The 23,430-nt window shown below is 39.6% G+C and overlaps 1 protein-coding gene across 2 annotated transcripts in view; it reads left to right on the top strand.

Moving 5' to 3' along the window:
- Positions 1–4,054: 4,054 nt before the first annotated feature.
- NRF1 (nuclear respiratory factor 1) overlaps positions 4,055–23,430 on the top strand; it is a 131,175-nt gene continuing 111,799 nt past the window's right edge. The window contains exon 1 of one of the 2 annotated variants that reach the window (XM_006043402.3): positions 4,055–4,192. The gene's annotated coding sequence lies outside the window, so the exon portion shown is untranslated. The remainder of the gene's footprint in view (positions 4,193–23,430) is intronic. The other variant, XM_006043401.3, reaches the window with a different exon arrangement.

The raw sequence follows: 23,430 nt of genomic DNA on the forward strand, positions 1-23,430 counted from the left end.
AGAGCCTACTCAAACTCATGTCCATTGTGTCAGTGATGCCATCCAACCATCTCATCCTCCGTCATCCCCTTCTCCTGCCTTCAATTTTTTCCAGCATCAGGGTCTTTTCAAATGAATCAGTGCTTCACATTAGGTGGCCAAAGTATTAGACTTTCAGCTTCAGCATCAGTCCTTCCAATGAAAATTCAGGACTGATTTCCTTTAGAATGGACTGGTTTGATGTCCATGCAGTCCAAGGGACTCTCAAGAGTCTTCTCCAACACCACGGTCCAAAAGCATCAGTTCTTCGGCGTTCAGCTTTCTTTATAGTCCAACTCTCACATCCATACATGACTACTGGAAAAACCATAGCTTTGAATAGATGGACCTTTGTTGGTAAAGTAATGTCTCTGCTTTTTAATATGCTGTCTAGGTTGGTCACAGCTTTTCTTCCAAGGAGCAAGTGTCTTCTAATTTCATGGCTGCAGTCACCATCTGCAGTGATTTTGGAGCCCCCCAAAATAAAGTATCCCACTGTTTTCATTGTCTCCCCGTCCATTTGCCATGAAGTGATGGGACCGGAAGCCATGTCTTAGTTTTCTGAATGTTGAGCTTTAAGTCAACTTTTTTACTCTCCTCTTTCACTTTCATCAAGAGGCTCTTTAGCTCTTCTTCAATTTCTGCTGTAAGTGTGGTGTCATCTGCATATCTGAGGTTTTTTATATTTCTCCCAGCAATCTTGATTCCAGCTTGTGCTTCATCCAGCCTGGCATTTTGCATGATGTACTCTGCATATAATTTAAATAAGCAGGGTGACAATATAGAGCCTTGACGTACTCCTTTCCTAATCTTGAACTATTCTGTTGTTCCATGTCCAGTTCTAACTGTTGCTTCTTGTCCTGCCTACCGATTTTTCAGAAGGCAGGTCAGGTGGTCTGGTATTCCCATCTCTTAAAGAATTTTCCACAGTTTGTTGTGATCCACACAGTCAAAGGTTTTGTTGTAGTCAATAAAGAAAATCTTCTTTAATCTCTTACAGTAGATTTTTCCATATTTTTTCTGAGACTGATTCTAGAATCTCAGGTTCTGTTGAGCCTTTTGGTCAGAGCAATTGGAGTTTCCAGGCTCACCTGTTTTGGAAAGTTCAATGGCCTTCTATACCCACAGGTTCCTCATGTGTGGATTCAACCAATGTTAGATCAAAAATACTTGGAAAAAAAAAATACTTGGAGAAAAATTGCAGAAAATTCCAAAAAGCAAAACTTGAATTTGCTATGCACTGGCAACTATTTACATCACATTTACATTGTATTTACAATTATTTACATATCATTTACATTTTATTAGGTATTATAAGTAATTTAGAGATGATTTAAAGTATATGAGAGGATAGGAAGATGTGAGTGGGTTCTTTGCAAATACTAGCATGTATGCCATTTTATAAAAGGGACTTGAATATCTTGGGATTTTGTTATCTGTTAGAGTCCTAAAACTACAGCTCCTCCGATACTGAGAGCCACAGGCCAACTGTAATTTGTATTACTTTTCTATTTTTCTGAGTTGGGTAGATACAGATCTTTCATCATGTTTATTGAAGATCTATTGGGACTTCCTTGGTTGTCAAGTGGTTAAGACTCCATGCTGTCAAGGCAGGGAGCACGGGTTTGATCCTTAGTTGGGGAACTAAGATCCTACATGCCCTATAAACAAAACCCCTACCCTCATGCAACTTCTGAATTGTGGAAGATACATGGTTGGAGAAGTACTGTATAGAAAGTATAATCCAGTGCTTTCAAACTTTTTTGCAACTGTAAGCCAAGAAGAAATGTATTTTATAGCATGGTCTAGCACAAACATACACACATATGTACATACATTTATACACCTGAAATGAGTTTCATAGAATAAGAGTCTGACTGGGTTTGATGCCCTCTGATATTTTCTATTTCTTTTATGGAATGTTGGTCATGACTCACTAAGTTAATTTTAGTGGCTCTCAATCTACAGTCTGAAAAAAGCTGGTAATGGTTAAGAGCACAAGACTGAGGTCAGGCTGATGGCTTTCAGACCTGGCTCCATCTTTTACTCTCTGGGTTTGAGCAAGCCATCTCTTGCTAATTTTGCTTCTCCATCACCAAAATGAGATAATAATAATACTGGTATCTACCTCATAGACTCCACTTGAGAAGTAAGAAAGGAGGTAATGTGTATAAGGAATGTAAAATAAGGCTCAGTAAACATAGGTGTTAAATACCAGGTGTGATGATGGAAGGAGGAAAGGAGGGAATGTTTCCTGGAGGAGACCTTAAAGAGGTACTAGGAATTATTCAGGGGCAGGTTTAAGCAGATACATAGAAGAGAGAGCAGCTCTATGCAGATAGCAGTCCTTGCAATGTTGAGAGACGGGAGAACTTCCTCTGTCCTATGACCAGAGAGCTTCCCAGTTTGGTTGTAGTCTGAGGGAGAAGTCTGTGGCAGATGAGGTTAGAGATGGCAGCTCGGGGTCACATCCTTGTCATGGCGAAGAGGCAAACCACTCCAGTATTCTTGCTGAGAACCCATGAACAGTATGAAAAGGCAAAAAGGTATGACACCGGAAGATAACCCCCCAGGTCCCAAGATGTCCAGTATGCTACTGAGAAGGGCAATTACTAATAGCTCCAGAAAGAATGGAGCGGCTAGGCTAAAGCAGAAACTAAGGGCCCTGAGGGCACCTCAAAGAGTTTTAAACTAACTTATGTGTAATGGGATCTTATTAAGTCTGTTAAGTCGAGAAATGACATGATTTACTTTTTTGAAAGACCATTCAAACTGGAGGGTGGAGAATGGCAATTCCTGCAACAGGGAGACCATGAAGGATCTATTGCAGTATCTTGATGAGAGATGCGAGTCACCTGGACCAAGGAAAAAATGACATGGAACAACTGTTTCAAAAGATCTAACTGGATAATGGCATTTGAGGGAGAAAGGAGTAATGGATCTTTCCTAGGTTTCTGGCTTGAAGACCTAGGTGGTAGGTGGCGACACTCTATTAGAAATGCTGGATAAAAAAGACATTTCGTTTTTAGTTACCCTTGCATTTTGAGATTAATGGCATCTTGCTGAAAATTAAAAGTATCCGGATTTTGTGAAACTGTTTCCTGATACCCTTTGGGATGTTTATTAAGTCCCTAAAACAACTGGTTCTTAAACTATGGTGCTTGACAACCATGTGTATTTACGGGTGGGGGAGGAATGGAGAGGGGTGTTAGAAATGTGGGTTCCTGGGCTAAGAAGCTAAGATTCTGGAGAAACCATTTGGACCCCAGAATTTAAATAATTAGCCTGAATGACCCCGATGCAGGTAGTCTCCAGACCACAATTTAAAAAACAAAGAGCACTCTCCGGTGTCCCTAACATTAGTTTTTCTACTCTTCTCTCTCTCTCTACTTGCTTGGGGAGGGGTCCCTATTGCTTCTGACTGCCTCCACTCATCGATTATGTTCCTAACAGTGAGGACTTCCTTTATCCTAACAAGTACATACATCTTCAGGGCGCCCAGAAAAATATTTGGCAACGAACAGGCCCTCTAGAAATGTTTGCCAAACGTATGAATGGGCGAAAACATTTATAGATTGCTTGGTACAAAAACTTTAGCTTTTAAATAGTTCGGCAGGGTTTGAATAGAGAAGCAAAAGTCATTCCAAAGGCAGGGTGAGGATGCGACGGGCAAGGCAGCGGGGAGGAAAAGGCGGGGGAAGCCCCATGCCGGTGATCGAGGCACACTCGGGAGGTCCTAATTCCCGGGACTCGGGGGGCGAAAAATGTGACTATTTACGGATTAGCAACCATCTTGGGTTGCCTGCCTTACTTTCCCGGGGCGTCCACATTTGACTTTACTACTGTTGCCTCTGCGATTCCGGCCCGATCCAAAACTCTGAAGGGAAATGTGAACGCAGGGAGACTCGGGGGCTGCGGAGGCCCGAGCCCAAGCCCCCTTCGGGATGCCCCGCCGAAGTAGCGCCGACCTCCCCATCATGGCGGCGGCCGGGCGGGGAAGCCGAGCCCGTGCGTCGCGTGCGTGCCTCCTCTCCCTCCCCTCCCCCTCCTCGGCGGCGGCGGCGGCGGCTTAGGCGGCAGCGCTCGCCATTGCCGCTGGTGGCAGGAGGCTGCGAGGAGCCGGCGCGGTCGCAGTCTCCACGGCGCAGGCCCACGGTAGCGCAGCCGCTCTGAGGTGAGTGCCCTACCGCGCAATCTCCAGCTATTTCAGCCCCGGCGCAGCCGCAACACGCCGCCCGCCCGCCGGCCGGCCGGCCCGCCCCGCAGCCAGCACCCTGCCGCCCCCGGCTCCAGGCCTGGGCCCCCGCCGGATTCGGCCCGCCTCGGGCGGGGGGCCCCGGCCCGGCCCAGTCAAACCGCCACCCCGAGGATGCGCAGGCCGCACTAGGCCCCAGGCGTCCTGGCGGGCTCGGGAGGGAGGCGCTGCCCTCCCGAGAGCCCCAGGGTTCCGGCCTGCCCTGCCGCTTAAGGCTCTTGGGGCCGCGGCCTCGTCTCCGTCGTGGAACCCGGGGCCCCGGCCCTGCCTTCCCGTGGGTTCGGGAGCTGGTGGCCCGGGAGAGCGCGCTGGCCTGGGAGCGGGAGGTGGGCGGGCTGCGCGGGACCGGAGCGGCGGCTCCCAGCTTGCCTCCTCGGCCCTTCCCGGCTCTGGTCCGCGGGCGGCGCGGCGGGCTGGGCCGGGGCGCGGGAGCCGCTGTCTCCTGCGGGAGAGGAGGCTGGCTCTTCGGGCAACCTCCGAAGCTTCCCTCCCGCCGGGGTGGCGTGGGCTTGTTACCCAGGTAGACTGGGGGACGCTGGAATATGGCGCTTTGCCCACCTTCTTGCAAGTTAGGAGGCGGCAGCGGCGGCAGTTCAAGGAGGAGGGCGCGGAGTCCTTTTGTACGCAGAAATAAGGAGCGACATTGTGTTTTCTTCCCTAGCTAAGATGCTGCGGGTGGAGGGGCCTGGGTTCTTTCTGTGCTTGGGGTGTTGGTCCCCAGGGGGAGGGATAGGGGGAGTGGCGCGACCCAGGAAGGGACCAAACCTTTGACACTGGGAAGACAGGAGCTCTGGATGGCCTTGTGCGTGGGTATTATCCCGCAACCCCAGCCTTTCGGGGAACTCAAGGGTTTGCCCTTGCATGTTAGCCACTTAACTGGGCCATGATGTCCACCTCCTCTCTCACCTGTTGTGCCGTTGCTGTTGGTTCTAAACTTTCGACGGTTCATCTGACTGTGCCCATCAAAACTTGAAGTTGTTAAAAAATTTTAATATTTTTAAGGCTTCAAATGATAACTGGTCCAGCCAGTTGTCAGCGGTTGCCTGGTCTCCATCCCTTTTTAAGCATTAGATTAGAATATATTAATTGCTTGTTTTAGAGCTGATGTCAGTTGTGCTTAACTCTTTCTGTGGTCAGAGTAAAATTCACATTTTCTTAAGTGTGTAGAAACAGGGCATTGGAAACTGTTACCGTGAAAGGTAGTGTGAGTGAGACTCTCAGCTCGGACAGTGCTCTGCAAGAGAATGGGTATGCACATCTCACACCTTTTGTTGCAGGATATCATCTGCTGTCACAGTGATCCTTTCCCCATTTCACCTTCCCCCAGTTTTAAAAAAAATTCCTTTTCCTTTGGCCTTGAACAGTAAGTTACTGGATTGTTCCTCACTCAAGGGAGGTGGGGACGAGGGCTGGGAGATGCTAGGATTTTTTTCTTCCCATAAGTCAGTAGTAGCCTGACTCCCTAGAATTGTGTTTGAAAGTTCTTGATGTGTTATTTCATAGTGAAAATATGACTAACCCTTATCTGTGCATCCAAGTGAGATTTCCATATTTTATGAGCGCTGAAGCAAACATGCAGTTATCAAATGTAATGTAGTATACTTAACCTTAACTTGGGTCCAAAACTGCATGCAGAATTTTTTTGCAGGACCTTTTTCCCACATTCGGCTAGGAGTTAGATGTGCCTTTCAACGGGGTCCATCAGGATAAGAATTACTGTTTACTCTCTTTTGGTTCATCGTTATTTGAAATCCTTTGATTTCAGTGAACGCTTTCCTCCTCCCCCCATCAGACTCAGCATACATGAAGAAAATGATTTTTTGCTTGGAAGTTGTAATCATATTCTCATTTAGGGGAAAAGATTTCTAATTCCCAAGCCAGGAGTTTTCTTAACCATGTTTTAAGCAAATTCAGCTCCTGGATTTAGGGAAATATCTCTTAAGTGTAGGAGATAATGAGGGCCCTTGTCTAGTTGTAGAGGGAATTAAAGGAAAAGGAATTTCAGGTTTCCTTCCCAATTCTTGTGTATTCCAATGGAACCCAAAATTGTAGGTTGTTTTTTTTTTTTTACATTAAATCGCAGTTAATGTATCCATCTCTAATTTTGTTAGGTAGCTGAAGACCAACTTCCTAGGATATGAGTTTGCATTGCATCATAGGTTCAGGCAGACTTTCTTCAAGAAGTATTTTATGTGAAATGATAGGAAGTGGGTGACTTTTAAGGGAAATTAAGCTCCTTGTAGTCTGGGGTTAAATTTTTTATACCTCTTTCCTTATATGTAATAAGGCATTCAATCAGTGTTAGTTGGGGAATGATAATAATATGAGGAACATAATGATTGAAATTAAATTTTTTTCCACAAGTATTTGAACAGGCATCTTGGTTTCTGGAAGGACTAAACTGTCAGCCTTTAGAAGCACACCCCCAGTCTCTGGAGAACCGGAAGTTATTGCATACATTCAGCTTCTGTCTGATATCTTTAGGCAAGCGCAGTCCTTCATGTTGCAGTGGGCTCTTTCATCCACTCAGTGCCCCTCTGTAAAGGTGGAAGGTAGAGGGGGAGCTCTTTGGGTTGTTGAGTCACAGAAGTGTCTAATCTCAAGAGTTTCCGCGTACTCTCTGTAGGACTGTAATTCAGGAAATTCAATATTTGAATTTAGATGTTTATATGTGACTAAGTGTGATGTTTATTAATATGTTTGTGTGTGTGTGTATATATATATAGTATTTGGAAAATCATTCTTACTGAAGAATAGCAATCTTTGGTTTTATAAAAAACATTTCAGAAAATGCTTTATACTGAAGTACATTTTCTCTGTGCTCTTTCTTGTTTTCCTTGAGAGCTGAAGCCAGTGTTTTCAGCCTGAGCTAACCCAGATATAATTTTTCATGAATACTTAGTAAACAGCAATGGAAAAGAAACCCACTTGTTAAGTTTATTTTAGAAACATTTTATTTAGACCAAGTCCAATCAGTATTTTTTTAGGCTCTGGATACATGTTAACTTTTGAGCATTATGTATCATATAGTTTCTTCCTTATTAACTCCCTGGTGGATTATCTACTTTCTTGGCTTTTCAGGTAGTACTTTTATCTTATCTATTTTACTAAGGAGGTCAGGCTGGAAGAGAAAGAGTAAAGGAGGTGAAACAAATCAATTTCAGGTGTTTCCAGATGATTATAACCACATTGAGCTATTGGAAACTTTTAATCCTGGAGCAACAAGAATGCTTTGTCTGAAGTTATTTTGATGTAATATGGAGAAAACTTAAACAATGAACAGAATTTATGATTGCTAAGTGGATTATATATACCTTGGAGTATATATACGGGCTTCCCTGGTAGCTCAGAGGTTAAAGCGTCTGCCTGCAATGTGGGAGACCTGGGTTCAATCCCTGGGTCGGGAGGATCCCCTGGAGAAGGAAATGGCAACCCACTCCAGTATTCTTGCCTGGAGAATCCCATGGACAGAGGAGCCTGTTGGGCTACAGTCCATGCGGTCGCAAAGAGTCAGACACAACTGAGCAACTTCACTTGGAGAGTGTGTGTGTGTGTGTGTGTGTGTGTATATATATATATATTTTTTTTTTTTTTTCCGCCCCCTGCAGTGTGGTTCATAATTAAGCTAAAATGTTTCAATCCTGCTCAGAGCGGTTTAATTACTGACCCTTCAAAAATGTTTCATCACGTGCTCTTTAGTCCTAAAATGTGAACATTTATATGAACTGAAGAAAAGTCAGAAATACAGCTTCATAAAGATATTCTAGTATATTTTTAAAAGACTGCCCCTCCCCCATAAAAAAGGTAAAACAAAACCAGGGGGCATTGAAGGCAGGCTACTACATTGTGATCCTTTGAGGTCAGTCTGTACTTTATCATCAACAGCAGTCACTTAGAAAATAAACCGACCATAAGGAATCTTCTCCAGAATTCCAACTTGATAACCTTCCTTATCAAACTGTTTCTGAGCCATTAGATAATTTCTGAGGAAGCCATGCGTAGTAAGGGAGGAGTGTGTGTGTGTGTTGGGGAGAGAGGGTAGGGCGGAGGGGGGAAAAGGTAGATGAAACTGGTAATCTGGTTTTATTCATTGGATGATCACTGAAATTTTGGAGATATATTTTTAAAAGAAGCTAAAAGAGCTACTTCTGTTTGGGTCATTTTGATGATATACATGATTTGGTGTCTGCTGTTTGCAGTGTATTATTTAGTATATCAGGCTTCCCTGGTAGTTCGGATAGTAAAGTATATCAGTATAGTATTCACATTTGTTCATGTATGCTGATCTCTGTGGTTACAAATGTGAAAAGTTTGGCTGACAGTTTAAGTGGAAATTTTCATCAGAACTTTTCAATGGTGCCTGTTGGATAAACTATGCCAAGCCTTTTTCAGAATCATGAAGAATGAACTTTGTGTGCTTAAATGTTAAGACCATTTTTTAAAAGAGATTATATTTACTGTTGGTAATTGTAAAGTCTTAGCTTTTTAGAACTTGGAGAGTCTGTTTCATTGCTGCCACTGAATGTTAATGTGGTTAGGCTGACAGCTAAATCTACAAAAGACAAGAGGAAATGAAGACATATCCCCATGAAATATTGCTTAAAAACTAAGCGGTGGACTTGAAGTGGAGAGCTAAGGACTCAGTTCAGTCGCTCAGTCATGTCCGACTCTTTGTGACCCCATGGACTGCGGCATGCCAGGCTTCTGTGTCCATCACCAACTCCTGGAGCCTACTCAAACTCATGTCCATCGCATTGGTTTGCCATCCAACCATCTCATCCTCTGTCTTCCCCTCCTCCTTCCACTTTCAATCTTTCCCAGCATCAGGGTCTTCTAATGAGTCAGCTCTTCACATCAGGTGGCCAAAGTATTGGAGTTTCAGCTTTAGCATCAGTCCTTCCAATGAATATTCAGGACTGATTTTCTTTAGGATTGACTGGTGGCTAGGGACTAGGGGACTTAATTTGATTTATGTTCAAAAGAGAATGAGGCATTCTTTCCACTGGGAAATAACCTTAAGTGTGTCCTCACTCTGGAGTTTTGCCATTCATTCACTAGGTAGCATTTAACTATATACTATATTCCGGACATGTTCTAGATGCAAGAGGAACAAATAAATCATGGGCTTTGTCTATAGGGAAGAAAGATAAGGGTTCAACTAACTATAATACAACTTATTGAGCACTAAAATGAAGAAAGAGTGGTGTGGGATTATAGAAGAAGGGATGGAATTCTGGGGGAAGGGATGAGTGACGCAGGGAGATTAAGCGAGGTTAGGGAAGACTTTTCATGTAGTGGGTGTTTTAAGTATTGGGTTAGCCAAAAAGTTGGTTTGGGCTTCTCTATACCATCTTAAAGACCTGAATGAACTTCCTGGCCAACCCATTAGGACTTTGAAGGATGAGTAGCTGCTTTACTGATGAGAAAGAAGAGTCTAGAGGAAGGGCATTGATAGTCCGATTTGAGAAACACCAAGTAGATTTTGCTGTACTTGGGGAAGTACTGGGAAATGAAGCTGGTGAGATTGTGGCCTGATTAGGAAGAACACGGAGTTAAAGATTATAGTTGGTTAATGGATAATGATGATGCCTTTAATAAAGTAAGGAATGTATAGGGAGAACAGAGCTTGAGGAGGAAGGTAAATAGGATATGATGTATGATGCTAGGGGGTATATAATGCTGAATAGGTAAAGTTAGGTACCTAACGATTTGGACTTTAGATCAAGGGAAAATGGGGAGGAAGGGGTCTGTTAGGATCTTTGTATTTGTGGGCATAATGTGATGTAAAAACTGCCAAAGAGTATAATATCAAGAGTGAGGAAGGAACTGAGGGCAGCCCTGGGTAGCATCTATATAAAGGTCAAGTGGAAGAACAGAGGCCTGTAAGGGAAGTTGAAAACCAAAGCCTGAAGAGAGAAGGTAAACGGTATAGTGTTGAAGAAACTGAGGATAGGGATTAAGGGAATTTTAACAGGGTATAGCAATGTGGGGAATCCTGCAGAGCTCCTTGAGGCAAAAACTGGATTTTATCAGGATATGTTTATGTGTATGTATGTATGTATTATTTTGTCATGAATCATGATAATTAAACAGATTTACAGAGTCTTATTGAATATAGAGGTAGAGCCTTAAAACACAAGTTAATATTAATGGATGACAAGTGTTTAGAAATAGGTCCTGCTATTCAGGAGAATTACAGCATTAAAAACTTTGGGAGATGACTTAAATTTTAACAATTAGAGTTTATGTATTTGAGTATATATAGTGTAGCATATTTGAGCTTATCATCTCTTAAAACACAAATTCCTTTTGAAGGGTTTCGAGGTTTTATATTTATATGATACAGACAGGGGTTTTTAACTTGGGTTTTATAATTCTGGGGTTCATGGATATATTTTGGCTATGAGATTCTGGGTCTTGAAATTGTTTGAAAAATACTGTGTGGGCCTGTGTGATTTTTCTGCGAAGAGGGTCCTTTTATAAGATTCTCAAGGGGTTCTTGACACAGAAAAGTTAAGGGCCGTTTTGGCCCTTGGTAATGTAAATGTTGGCTATGTTAGTTGGCTGAAATCAGTTATCCTGACTGGGCTAGATCAAGCAAGGGAAAGAAATTTTGAGTAGGTGTTTGGGGTGAAGAACTTGGGAAGATGGAAGGTACCTTTCGGAGAGAAGAGTAGGAGCGCCAGAAGGAAGGTGGGAGGAATGCCAAAGCAAAGCTTAACCAGCTTTAGAATTTTGCCAAGTCATCCGAATTCCTTGCTTTTTTTATATTCCAGAATTTATACTTGTACTGTATATGACTATTCATGCACTCTATACAATAGGTTTTGTGGGAGGATCAGATTACTATTGTTTTAAAGAGAAAGTGAGTTTTGAAAGAAAGCTGAATAGTTCATTAGGTTACAATCAAACTCACTTTTTAATTTTAATTTCTATTTCACACTAGGGTAGTTGATCTGTAACGTTGTGTTAGTCTCAGGCGTACAGCAGAGTCAAATTCATTTGTAAGGTTGCTTATGTGCACTTTAGAAAACTTCTACAGTACACATATAGATATATTCTTTACTATCTGAGCCACCAGGAAGTCCATAGAAAACTTCTACAATGTACACGTATCAATCTGGTGATCTGGGACAAATCATGTATTCTCTCCTTGCTTAATTCTTCTGACTGTGAAATGAAAATACCATTGGCTTGCTTTATAGAGTCTGTATAAAATATGACAATTTAGGAATGTTTTAAGATCTAAGATACAATGGTAACAAATTGCTAGTGTCCATGTTTCTTAAATCATTGATAAAATGCAGAAATTTAAGCAGATTATTTAATAATGTTTCATACTAGAACTTTACTTGACTCCCAAAATATTTCATTCTGAATTTTAGATAATTGATCATTTTTACTTTCTTCTTCTAATCTTTGGATCCTAATGAGATTAGGAGGCAATTTTGTCAGCTAGGCCCTGGATTCTAGTCAGTGATCTCTAACTTTTGTTGTCACCCTTACAAGTAAGTTTTGAGCGCACATTCTGAAAAACATTTATTTATAGATGGTATTCCTGTTATTGTACTAATATATTTATGTGCATTATAAAATATGTAGAAGGTAAACATTTTAAAAGAATCAGGTAAAAATTGTCTTGCTAATGATGGTTCAGTAATTTGTGAGCTTGATTTGCTTGTTTTTGTAAATATATTTGCTTATAATTCATGTTTTTTTCTGTAATTAATGCCAGTTGGCAGTTGTATAGGATACCCTGTAAAAATATTGGTAAATGTAAGAATTACATGAATAAACATGTTGGATAATCTTAAGAAAATTTGTGTTATGCAGCTTGCAGTTGGGCTTGTGTTTGTGGATTATGTTTGAAAGTGAAAGTCGCTCAAGTTGTGTCCGACTCTTTGTCCCGTAGTCCATGGAATTCTCCAGGTCAGAATACTGGAATGAGTAGCCTTTCCCTTCTTCAGGGGATCTTCCCAACCCAGGGATCAGACCCAGGTCTCCCACATTGCAGGTGGATTCTTTACCAGCTGAGGCACCAGGGAAGCCCAAGAATACTGGAGTGGGTACCCTATCCCTTCTCTAGCAGATCTTCCCGACCCAGGAATTGAGCTGGGGTCTCCTGCATTGCAGGTGGATTCTTTACCAACTGAACTATCAGGGAAGCCCTTTGTCTCATTAAACAACTGTTAAATAAAATTTTCAGTAGTAGATCTTTCACATGATAATCACAAATGAAAGCGTCAGTTTGCTCCATACAAACACCATCATGTGTGTGTTACTCCCTCAGTCATGTCCAGCTCTCTGCGACCCCGTGGACTGTAGCCTGACATGTTCCTCTGTCCATGAAATTCTCCGGGCAAGAATACCGGAGCGGGGTTGCCATTTCCTTCTCCATGGGATCTTCCCGACCCAGGGATTAAACCTGGGTCTCCTGCATTGCAGGCAGGTGCTTTACCATCTGAGCTACCTTAAGGTCTTTTGACCCTAAACTGAATTTAGAAACTAAATTTGAAGAAATAATTCCAGTGTCACCAATTATGTGATTGATTGTTAACATTTTTGTCTTCCTTAATTTTTAATCTATTTTGAAAGTTTCTCTACATTGAAAATGTATAATTTTTGTAATGAAAACTTTTAGAAAAGAAATGAAGCAGCCAAATCAGTGGTTATCTTTGGTTTATGAGCATATATGCTCACAATGAAAATGCATTCATTTTTATAATTAGAAAAAATTAAAAGTATGATTATGGCCATAATATAATTATGGCCGTAGGGAGTCGCTAACAGATTTTGAGCGCACAAGTCAATTCTTCTCACTAGGCCTATTTCCCCATTTGAAAAATGAAGAGTACAGAAATGGTAAAGTCTCTTACTAAATAAAAAGTTCCTTCTAAAATTATTTCTGAGTTGTGTTACGATGTGTTAATAAATATATTTTTTTCTTGTAAAAAGTGTGTAAATATGTTCATTGTAGCGAAGAGAAAAAATTTTAAAATAATTGTAAATAAACAGTTTACAATTGTTTACATAGATATTTAACAGTGTTTTTAATTATACAGTTTTAGATATTTTCCAAGTATACATGTATGTTGGCACGTGCACTCACACTGTGCTTGTATGTACTGTATGATAATATGAAATAGTACTCTGTATACTGTCTTGAACCAGAAATGTCTAAGGATGTTTGATTTGTTGGTTTTTGCCTTGGAACATTCTTAATGGAACAGTTATTAAATCCATTTCAATGAAATATGAAAGACATTGAAAGTTTCTGTCGAAATACAAATTTGTCCAGGAATGCTTACTGCCTGTTTCATGCTCTGTATGGTTTTGCTGAATTAAGGGTAACTTGGAGTAAGCATGGAAGGGCTTGCCTGTGAAAGCTTACTTAATGAAGAATGAAAGCTAAATCCTGGGTTAACCTCAATTTCATTCACATATTAACTTGCTTTTTCTCCACTCTGTCCTCACAGTTCCTGAGCCAGGATTCCTATTTATAGGATAGTTTCTGGTTTGTGTCAATGTTGCTAGTCTTTTGTTTTGTCCTGAGACCTTCTAAGTTGTTATATTCCCATTGAGAATAAGTTGATATTAGTAGCAGCAATCATTTAATACAGAAGTGTTAAAAATGCTTATTTTTTTAAAAAAGCATTATCTGTGGAAGGTTCAAAAGATTTTATGTACGTAAAATATAAATATCCGTGTTTATAAAATGCTGTGTAGTCTAATCCATGCTCTGTCTCAAATAAGTATGTGATGTATATAATTCTATTTTCATGTAAATAATACTGGCTTTTTCTCACCTTTCTTAAAGATTTTGTGCAGTGGATTCTCTTTAGAAAAGTTAGTAATATAACCCAATTTTCTTGCCTACTCCTGTTAGTTCTGCTTTAGTCTTTCTGGAAGCTGGTTTGTTTGTCCTTTTTGTTTATTCCTTAGTTATCACAATTAATATCTAAAGTTGTCTAGTCATTTTTCATCGAAGTATAGTGTAAAGCCTATGGAAGTATATGCTGGAAGGAAAAAAGTCTGATTTGTTGATTCTTTTCCCTTCTACTTTGAAAATTAGAAACTTCTAGGAGAAAGACTTTATCATTTATACTTGACAATTAAGATGGTTAAATCAGTATCTTTCAGACATAGGAGTAGGTGGACAATCTGGGAATAAGTACAGACTTTTTGCCTCAAACTTTTTTTTTTTTCCGGTGTTTGTGTCCGAAAGATGTGAGAGCAGCAGCTAGTTCTAGCTTGGGAATCCACCGAGATGTATTGTTTTCATGCCAAAGAGATCCATTTTGTAGCTAGATGAGTAGTATATATCCAGTTTACTTTAAATAGGTAATCTTTGCTGCTGCTACTGCTGCTGCTAAGTCGCTTCAGTCGTGTCCGACCCTGTGCAATCCACAGACGGCAGCCCACCAGGCTCCCCCGTCCCTGGGATTCTCCAGTCAAGAACGCTGGAGTGGGTTGCCATTTCCTTCTCCAATGCATGAAAGTGAAAAGTGAAAGTGAAGTCTCTCAGTTGTGTCCAACTCTTTGAGACCCCATGGACTGCAGCCTACAAGGCTCCTCCGTCCATGGGATTTTCCAGGCAAGAGAACTGGAGTGGGTTGCCATTGCCTTCTCCAAGGTAATCTTTGGCTAGTATTAATTTAGGGCCTTTGGTAAGGTAGTGGTTCTTACCTTTTAGGCTAGCACAGTTTTGAAATTCTATTTCTTAAAGAATAGTGATTATTTTATAACAATAATTGTTTTCCCTAAAAGATAAAATAATGTGCAACTGTTCCATATAAATATGCATGCTCAGATTTGGCCTACCCGCAGAGTGTAAGAACTCTATATCCAGTGGCCTAATTGACATCTCTTGGGTACCTCAGATGCACTTCATCCCAAAATGAGATGCCCTTTTCAAACTTGGCCCTGTTCCATTCTTTCTTACCTCAGTGAAGGGTATCACTATTTCATCTATTTTCTCAGAACAGAAACCTGGTCTTTTCATATTGTCAAATCGTGTTTAATTTTCTAAATAAACTCAAATTGTCCTCTTCATTTCTACCATTACCACTTCCATTTGAGTAGTTTCTTTTCTGGACTGTTGCGATAACCTATAACTTAGCTATAAGTTAACCTATAACTTAACCTATAACCTGTAACTTAACAGTGCATCCACACTGGCTGAACACTAGTCCATTCTCCTCATTGCAGATCGAGTTAATCGAACTTTTCCAAATACACAAGTTTGGTCATGTCCCCGTTTAGGATGAAGACGGAGCTCCTTGCTGGGGCTGTGCCGCCTTTTGAGCTCATGTCATGTCAGACATGCTGCCCTCACCATTAGGCCTTCCCATTGCTCTTCCTTCTGCCTGGAAACCTTTTTCCTTTCTTCTCTCTGGTAAAATCTTAAAAATTTTATTCATTTCCTCAGGGAAGTTTTACCACATTTCCCTTATTTTGTACTTTTTCTTCACCATGTATGTCTGTATATGTCATTTTACATTTGTTGGTTTATTACTTGGTATATGTCTGTCCCTCCCACCAGATTGTAAGCTTTATGAAAGTAGACATCATGTTGGTGTTCACCACCAAGCACAGTGCCTGACACAACTAATATGTTTTTGAATGCCATGTTTTGTGTGTTCATCCTCAGCAGCCCAAGTGTAGGATTTCTAGATTTTTTTTTTTTTTTCTCTTTCTTTTCTATACCCTATTGTTGAGAAGCAGAAGACTAGATTCTACAGCTTCCCATTACTGATTTGATTGTGTGGGATGCATTTCCAAGAGTGTTGTATATTATATAGTTCTTTGTGAAAGAATTCTCTCTATAGGCTAAGTTTATACCAGGGAAGTAAAACCAGTTTTAATTCAGGCCACTTACTTAGAAAATGACTGAAGAAAAGCTCATCAATTCAAATTGGTTTAACATATTATCTTGGTATTGCTTGAGGCCTTTTCATGCTTGCTGAATGAATTACTCATTTTTATTATATTGACAGCAGGGTGAAATTATTTCAGGAGCCTGGTAGGTAGTATAGGTCTAGTTGAGAGCTGGAAAATTCCAAAATAGAAGGGTTGTGGTAGCTGTAGTAGTCTACCTTGAGTTATTACCTGTGGGTTTTTTACTCTTGTTACAGTGTAAGTCACTGTGAGCCTTTTTTTTTTTTTTTATGTTGGAATATAGTTGATTTACAATGCTGTATTCATCTCATGTATAGCAAAATGGTTTATTTATACATATATCTCTTCTTTTTAAGATTCTTTTCCCATATAGGTTATTACAGAGTATTGAGTACTATTTTATATTCAGTGTGTGTATGTTAATCCCAACCTTCTAATTGATCCTTTCCCCCACCTTTCCCGTTTGGTAACCATAATTTTGTTTTCTAAGCCTATGAGTCTGTTTTGTGAATAGTTCAGTTGTGTCATTTTTCAGATTCCACATACAATCAATATCATATAATATTTGTCTAACTTACTTCACTTGGTACAATAATCTATAGGTCCATCCATATTGCTGCAGATGGCATTATTTCATTCTTTTTTATGGCTGAGCAATACTCCATTAAATAACACCACACCTTTATCCATTCATCTATTGGACATTCTACCTTGGTTTATTGTACTTGGGGTTTTTTCCCTCCCTTTTTTGTTACAGTGTAAGCCAGTGGTTCTTAGTCATTGAGAACTCAAGAGCTTTTGTTTATATGGGTTGTAACTTATGATACTTACTATATTAGAAATTAAAACGTTTATTAATTTAAAAATAATAACATACCCAATACATGTTAAAATAAGTGAAACATTGTAATTAAAAAAAACATATTTTCCAAAACAGCAATTTAGTGAGAAGAATATTTTACAGTTTTTGCAAATCTCTTTACTGTCTGGCTGGATAGAAGACCTCTGGTGGATACTCCTATCTGCTTTCACACTCAGTCTGCTGCAGTATGTTACAACTTCTGTTAAAGTATAAGAAGATCTAGCCTCATACTAAATATGTAGTTGGAAAAGGGGAAAGTATTTTAAGAGCATTTTCAGATTATTGTAGATGATACTCTTTGATATTATACTAAAATTCAGCAATGTTAATTTCTTCAAGGTTAATTGCAATGCAGAATCTGAAAGCACATCTATCTATGCTTTGTTACATTAAAATATATTGGTTGTCGTGCACTTTGGATCTTTTAACCCATGCATGGTTTTTACGCAGATCTTCCAAATGTTGGCATAAAAGTCACATTCATGAACCCTACCACTGATGTCATCAGAAAAGGCTTTTAAGTAATGGAAAATCATCAAGTTCACTGTGGTGGATACAAGTTTTCCAAAGTTCTAATTTTCACTTGAAATACCCAATTTTATCATTGACAACAAATGCTCTCAGTTGCTTGAAGTGATGGGCTCACTTTGTTCATTTTTGGAAAAATGTCTGTCAGTTACCCAGGTCTGAATAGCCACATAGTTTGTTAGCCACTCTTTCAAGTAAAAATGGTATTCCTTGGGGAAAAAAGCCTAAAATTTTTTGAAATAACCATCATACTTCTGAATACAGAAGTACTCTGTATACTTTTTGATTATCAGTTCCATTCAGTTGCTCAGTCATGTCCGACCCCATGGACTGCAGCACGCTTGGCTTCCCTGTCCATCACCAACTCCTGGAGCTTGCTCAAACTCATATCCATCAAGTTGGTGATGCCATCCAACCATCTCATCCTGTGTCATCCCATTCTCTTCCTGCCCTCAGTCTTTCCCAGCATCAGGGTCTTTTCCAGTGAGTCAGTTCTTCATATCAGGTGGCCAGAGTATTGGAGCTTCAGCTTCAGCATCTTCCAATGAATATTCAAGACTGATTTCCTTTAGGATGGACTGGTTGAATCTCCTTGCAGTCCAAGGGACTCTCAAAAGTCTCCAACACCGTAGTTCAAAAACATCAGTTCTTAAGTGCTCAGCTTTATTTATAGTCCAACTCTCACATCCATACATGACTATTGAAAAAAGCATAGCTTTGACTAGATGGACCTTTGTTGGTAAAGTAATGTCTCTGCTTTTTAATATTCTGTCTAGGTTTGTCGTAGCTTCTCTTCCAAGGAGCAAGCATCTTAATTTCATGTATGAAAGTGAAAGTCGCTTAGTTGTATCTGACTCTTTGTGACCCCATGGACTGTACAGTCCGTGGAATTCTCCAGGCCAGAATACTGGAGTGAGTAGCCTTTCCCTTCTCCAGGGGATCTTCCCAACCCAGAGATTGAACCGGAGTCTCCTGTATTGCAGGCGGATTCTTTACCAATTGAGCTATCAGGGAAGCCCTTTTGATTTCATGTATAATTTTGGCTATACAGAATAGTAAAAAGACATGAATTCAAGGGTGAAGATTTAATAAAATAATTTTTACTCCTTCATGAAGACATTCTTAAATAGTGAAGTTGATTCTTTTATCATGAGTACATGCGGGTGAAGAATATAATGACAACCAGTACCGTTCAGTGCCACTGCCTTAAATTGTGCTGAGATTGCCAGTAGTTTTACCCTACCATTGCTTTTGCATTCTAAGTGCAAATATAAGCACAGTGAGAAAAGACAAAGAATGTCTTAGCTATTATGAAAATAGTTTGACCCAGGGATCCCCAGGTTTCTAAGGTTCACTTTGAGAACTGCTGCTGTAAGCTATTTCAAGGTTGAACCAATCATCCCACACGTCCCCCTTCAGTTTCTGGTCCAGGATTTTACACAGAAAAGGTGCTCAAAAGATATTTGTTTAATGAATGTGATTTGATGACATTTAAACAGGACAAAACTTGAGTAAATTTATGTAGCTGCCCTCCATCCATCCAAGCAGGCTTGATCAGGCAGCTTTCCCATAGACATTGGTGAGAACAGGGTGAACAAATGGAATGTGGATGATAATATACCTGGTAAATGCAAATGATGAAATACCTGAATATAAGGTGATGTTGAAATTAGAATTAACTGATTTCAGGAATGCACAGGAAAAGGATATACATGTACAAGTTCCTACAAAGCCGACACTTTGAGCCTTGTTAGGTTTCTATTAAAGTCGTCTACTTTTTGAGTCGTTAAATTTGTCGTGGTCTAAGAAAGGATCCTCAAGATGGATCTGATCTGACAAGCAAGCATCTCATTTAAATTTCAATAGGTCACAGTTTGTGCTTGATCTAGTAAAGTCGTCAAAAAGAGTTATTGAAGTTGAATGTTAAAAACAAATCACTTTTTATGAAGAATAGTGACTAAAAATCCTTGGTCTAAATTAACTGCAGACCCCGGTAGTCATTTTCCTCTTTAAGGAAATATGTCCAATGAATACCCTACTGTGTATTTTGGGGCAAGAAATTGGGTGATAAGACGGTGTGATATAGCCTCTTTTATACCCTCTTTTAAGTGTAGAAGCTTCAGTTCATCTAGCTAAGTTTTGATAATCTCAAAATTTGTTAAATAGTACTTCTCTTGTTTTGAAGTGATTAGTTTGTTACAGGTTTTCTAGATAGGAATGGGCAGTAAATTGGGATTTGAAATGGGAAGGAACAGTGTTAGTTCTAAACCATCCCAGGTCTTTCTCTGCTCCCACCCCCAATCCCTACTTTTAAAAAACTTCTCACTCCTAGTTCAAATAAAGATTATAAGAGGTAGGGCATTTCTAACCATCAAAACCACATACTTTTTTGTTTCATGTTAAAAGTTCCTGAGTCTCCTTTAAACATATTGTAAGTTTTTGTCCTTTCATCTTTGGAAAGTCATTGCTTCTGTTTAGAGTGAATACTACCAAAAAGTTGGATAAGGTAGGCACTAGCTAAACTTTGGTCATCATCATGCCTATTTAACAGTAAGAGAGGATTCAGCTAGTACAGGGGTGAGTTACTATTTGAGAGTCATTTATGTGTGCTTCTTGTCGTAGGTGCCATGTCCTGGTTAGAAACCATTTAAAATCACCAAACTGGAAACTACCAGTCACCTTTTAAGGCTGTCATAAAAATAAGATTAACTTTATTTTTATGACGTCCTTAAAAGACCAAATTCTGTTTTAAAACTAACCAAAGTAAAAAGTCTGTTTTCAGAGTTGTAAGTGGAAATGTAAAATAAAGTCAAATTAAAAATAATCCATGTATTACAAATTAAAGATAATTTATGTATTATATTTCCTGAACAGATTTAATTTTGAGCTCTGTATGCAAGGCACCAATGGGAATGGTTGCTATAGATCTTTTATGGAATACAGGTTTCAGATTGTTATTTGCTTGTAAATATACACATGAAAACCTACTTTTAGGACTCCTACTTTAAATTTTCCAGAGAATTTTCTCACTTATAAAAGATACATTTGTAACTGTTATTCCTGTAGTACCATATCCCAGTTCAGTAGTTTGCAATGAAGGTTAAGTACTGCTTACTACTTTGATATGACTTCTGTAGCTACCACCTTTAAATTTTTTAAAATACTAAAGGCATAAATAAGGATGTAGAACAATATAATGGATACCATATATCTTCTATCCAGCTTAAAAAATAAAATATCTCCGATAATATTGAAGCCTCCTGGCCATTCTTTCCCTTTCCATCTGTGACTATTATTCTGAATTTGATGTTTATCATTTCCCTTCATTAAAAAACAACAACTTTACCTTTATGTGTTTTATCCATAGGAAAGATAATATTGTTTTGTATGTTTTTAACCTTACATGAGATTGATGCATGTAGTTATAGTTTACTCATTTTACATGCTGTATAATATTTGATCCAGTGACATATAAAAGTAGTATATAATCTTTGAAGAGAATTTTGAAAATAAAATATACAGATGAAAATTTTGTATCCCTGTTATCCAGAGATACCACGGTTCCCTTTGATTACCCTGCTTCCCACTTACATTTATGCATTTTCTGGGTACATTTTAATATGAATGGGATACAGTTTTATGGATTACATAAAACTGCAAAATAGCCACATAAGGGCTGTAATCCTTTTTTAGTTGAAAAAGAAAATGAGCTTTCCATATTAGATATTCCACATAGACCAGGTATTCCACATACACCTAGTAAATTTGCTATCTATATCAATTATTGATGGTGTATTTCTTAGTGTGGAAACACTGTATAAGTTGCATCTGGGAAGAGTTAGATAGTATTAACATCTTTTCAAAATTTAAAACTCTGAAATTTTTGTAGTAAACTTAGAAGATAAATGATACCTCTTTAAATATTAAGTACTTTTCTGGTTTTAACTTATTGATTAAAATGAAAAAAATGAAATATTTAGGTATGCATCTAATATATGTTCAAGATCTATATGAGGAAAACTACAAAGCTCTAATGAAAGAAGAGCTAAAATAGATATTAATGGATAGGAAGACTCAATAGTGTTAAGATGTCAGTTCTTACCCCCTTAATCTGTAGATTCAGTGCAGTCCCAATTAAGATCCCAGCAAGTTATTTTATGGATATCAACAAACTGATTCTAAAGTTTATATGGAGAGGCAAAAGACCCAGAACAGCTAATACATTGTTAAATAAGAACCAAGTTAGAGGACCAACACTGCCTGACTTCAAGACCCACTATGTTGCTGCTGCTGCTAAGTCACTTCAGTCGTGTCCGACTCCGTGCAGCCCCATAGACGGCAGCCCACCAGGCTCCCCCGTCCCTGGGATTCTCCAGGCAAGAACACTGGAGTGGGTTGCCATTTCCTCCAATGCATGAAAGTGAAAAGTGAAAGTGAAGTCACTCAGTTGTGTCCGACTCCTAGCGACCCCATGGACTGCAGCCCACCAGGCTCCTCTGTCCATGGGATTTTCCAGGCAAGAGTACTGGAGTGGGGTGCCATTGCCTTCTCTGAAGACCCACTATAAACTATAGTAATCAAGGCAATGCAGTATTGGTGAAACAGAACAGAGGGCCCCAAAATAGATGCCTATAAATATAGTCAACTGATCTTTGACGAAGGAGCAAAGGCAATAAAATGGAGCAAAGGTTGTCTCTTCAACAAATGGTGCTGGAACACCTGGATATCTACCAGCCAAAAAATGAATGTAGACACAGACTTCATACTCTTTATACAAATTAACTCAAAATGCATCATAGACCTAAGTGTGAAACACAAAACTATGAAACTCCTGGAAGATAACATCAGAGAAATTTAGATGACCTTGAGTATGGTGATGACTTTTAGATACACCAAAGGCACAACCCATGAAAGAAAGAATTGATAACGGTACCTCCACGCAGTTGGATATTATTTAGCACTAAAAAGGAATGAGTCAAAGCCAAGAAAGACATGCGTGTGTGCTAAGTCACTTCAGTCATGTCCGACTCTTTGTGACCCTATGGACTGTAGCCTGCCAGGTTCCTCTTCTGTCCATGGGATTTTCTAGGCAAAAATACTGGAATGGGTTGCCATGCCCTCCTACAGAGGATCTTCGTACCTAGGGACCAGACCCTAGTCTCTTGCGTTGCAGGCAGATTCTTTACCTGCTGAACCACCAGGGAAGCCCCACTGTTAGAGTTCTTAAAGAGGACCAGACCTCTCTAGTTTAAGATCTATATGGATATAATTCTGTTTGTGTGTACATTTGTACATGCCCCAAACTGCAGCAGAATTGTGTATCAATAGGACTATATCAGATCTTATCTGGGTATGTATCCAGTTCACCTGAGACAGTCTTCCTAATACATATTTTGGACCTCATGGTTGAAAATCTCCTGGTGCAGAATCTTGGAGTTGTTTTGGTTTGCTCCTTACTTTCTGCATGCTAGTTTGTTAGGATAGGTGCAAGCCACCTCTCCAGTGCCCCCCAGTGGTTGTCTTTGCTTTGCAGGAGGATGCCTGTTGATGGGAGAACTCATTGCTTCCTAGCAACAACCAGCTCTGTCTTCACACCCCTATTAGAAGAATGATCTGTTTGCAGGAATTCTGCCTTACCTACCTTAACTTCTTGCCAATTTGTTCTTATTGAGGTCACGTAATATTTATAATTCCTCTTAATAATTCTTTAATATTAAATGAGAGGTCATTTTCGGTAAAGCCCTTTCTTTTCTAGATTTAGACCTCTCCATTTTTTTCAACTATTCCTTATAATAATTGACTTTTTCACAGTTCCAATGTAAACATCCCAAGATGTTTAATTTTTAACATCTTTAAAAAGTAAAGTGCT

This window comes from Bubalus bubalis, chromosome 8 (assembly GCF_019923935.1).
Source record: "Bubalus bubalis isolate 160015118507 breed Murrah chromosome 8, NDDB_SH_1, whole genome shotgun sequence".
NCBI lineage: Eukaryota > Metazoa > Chordata > Mammalia > Artiodactyla > Bovidae > Bubalus > Bubalus bubalis.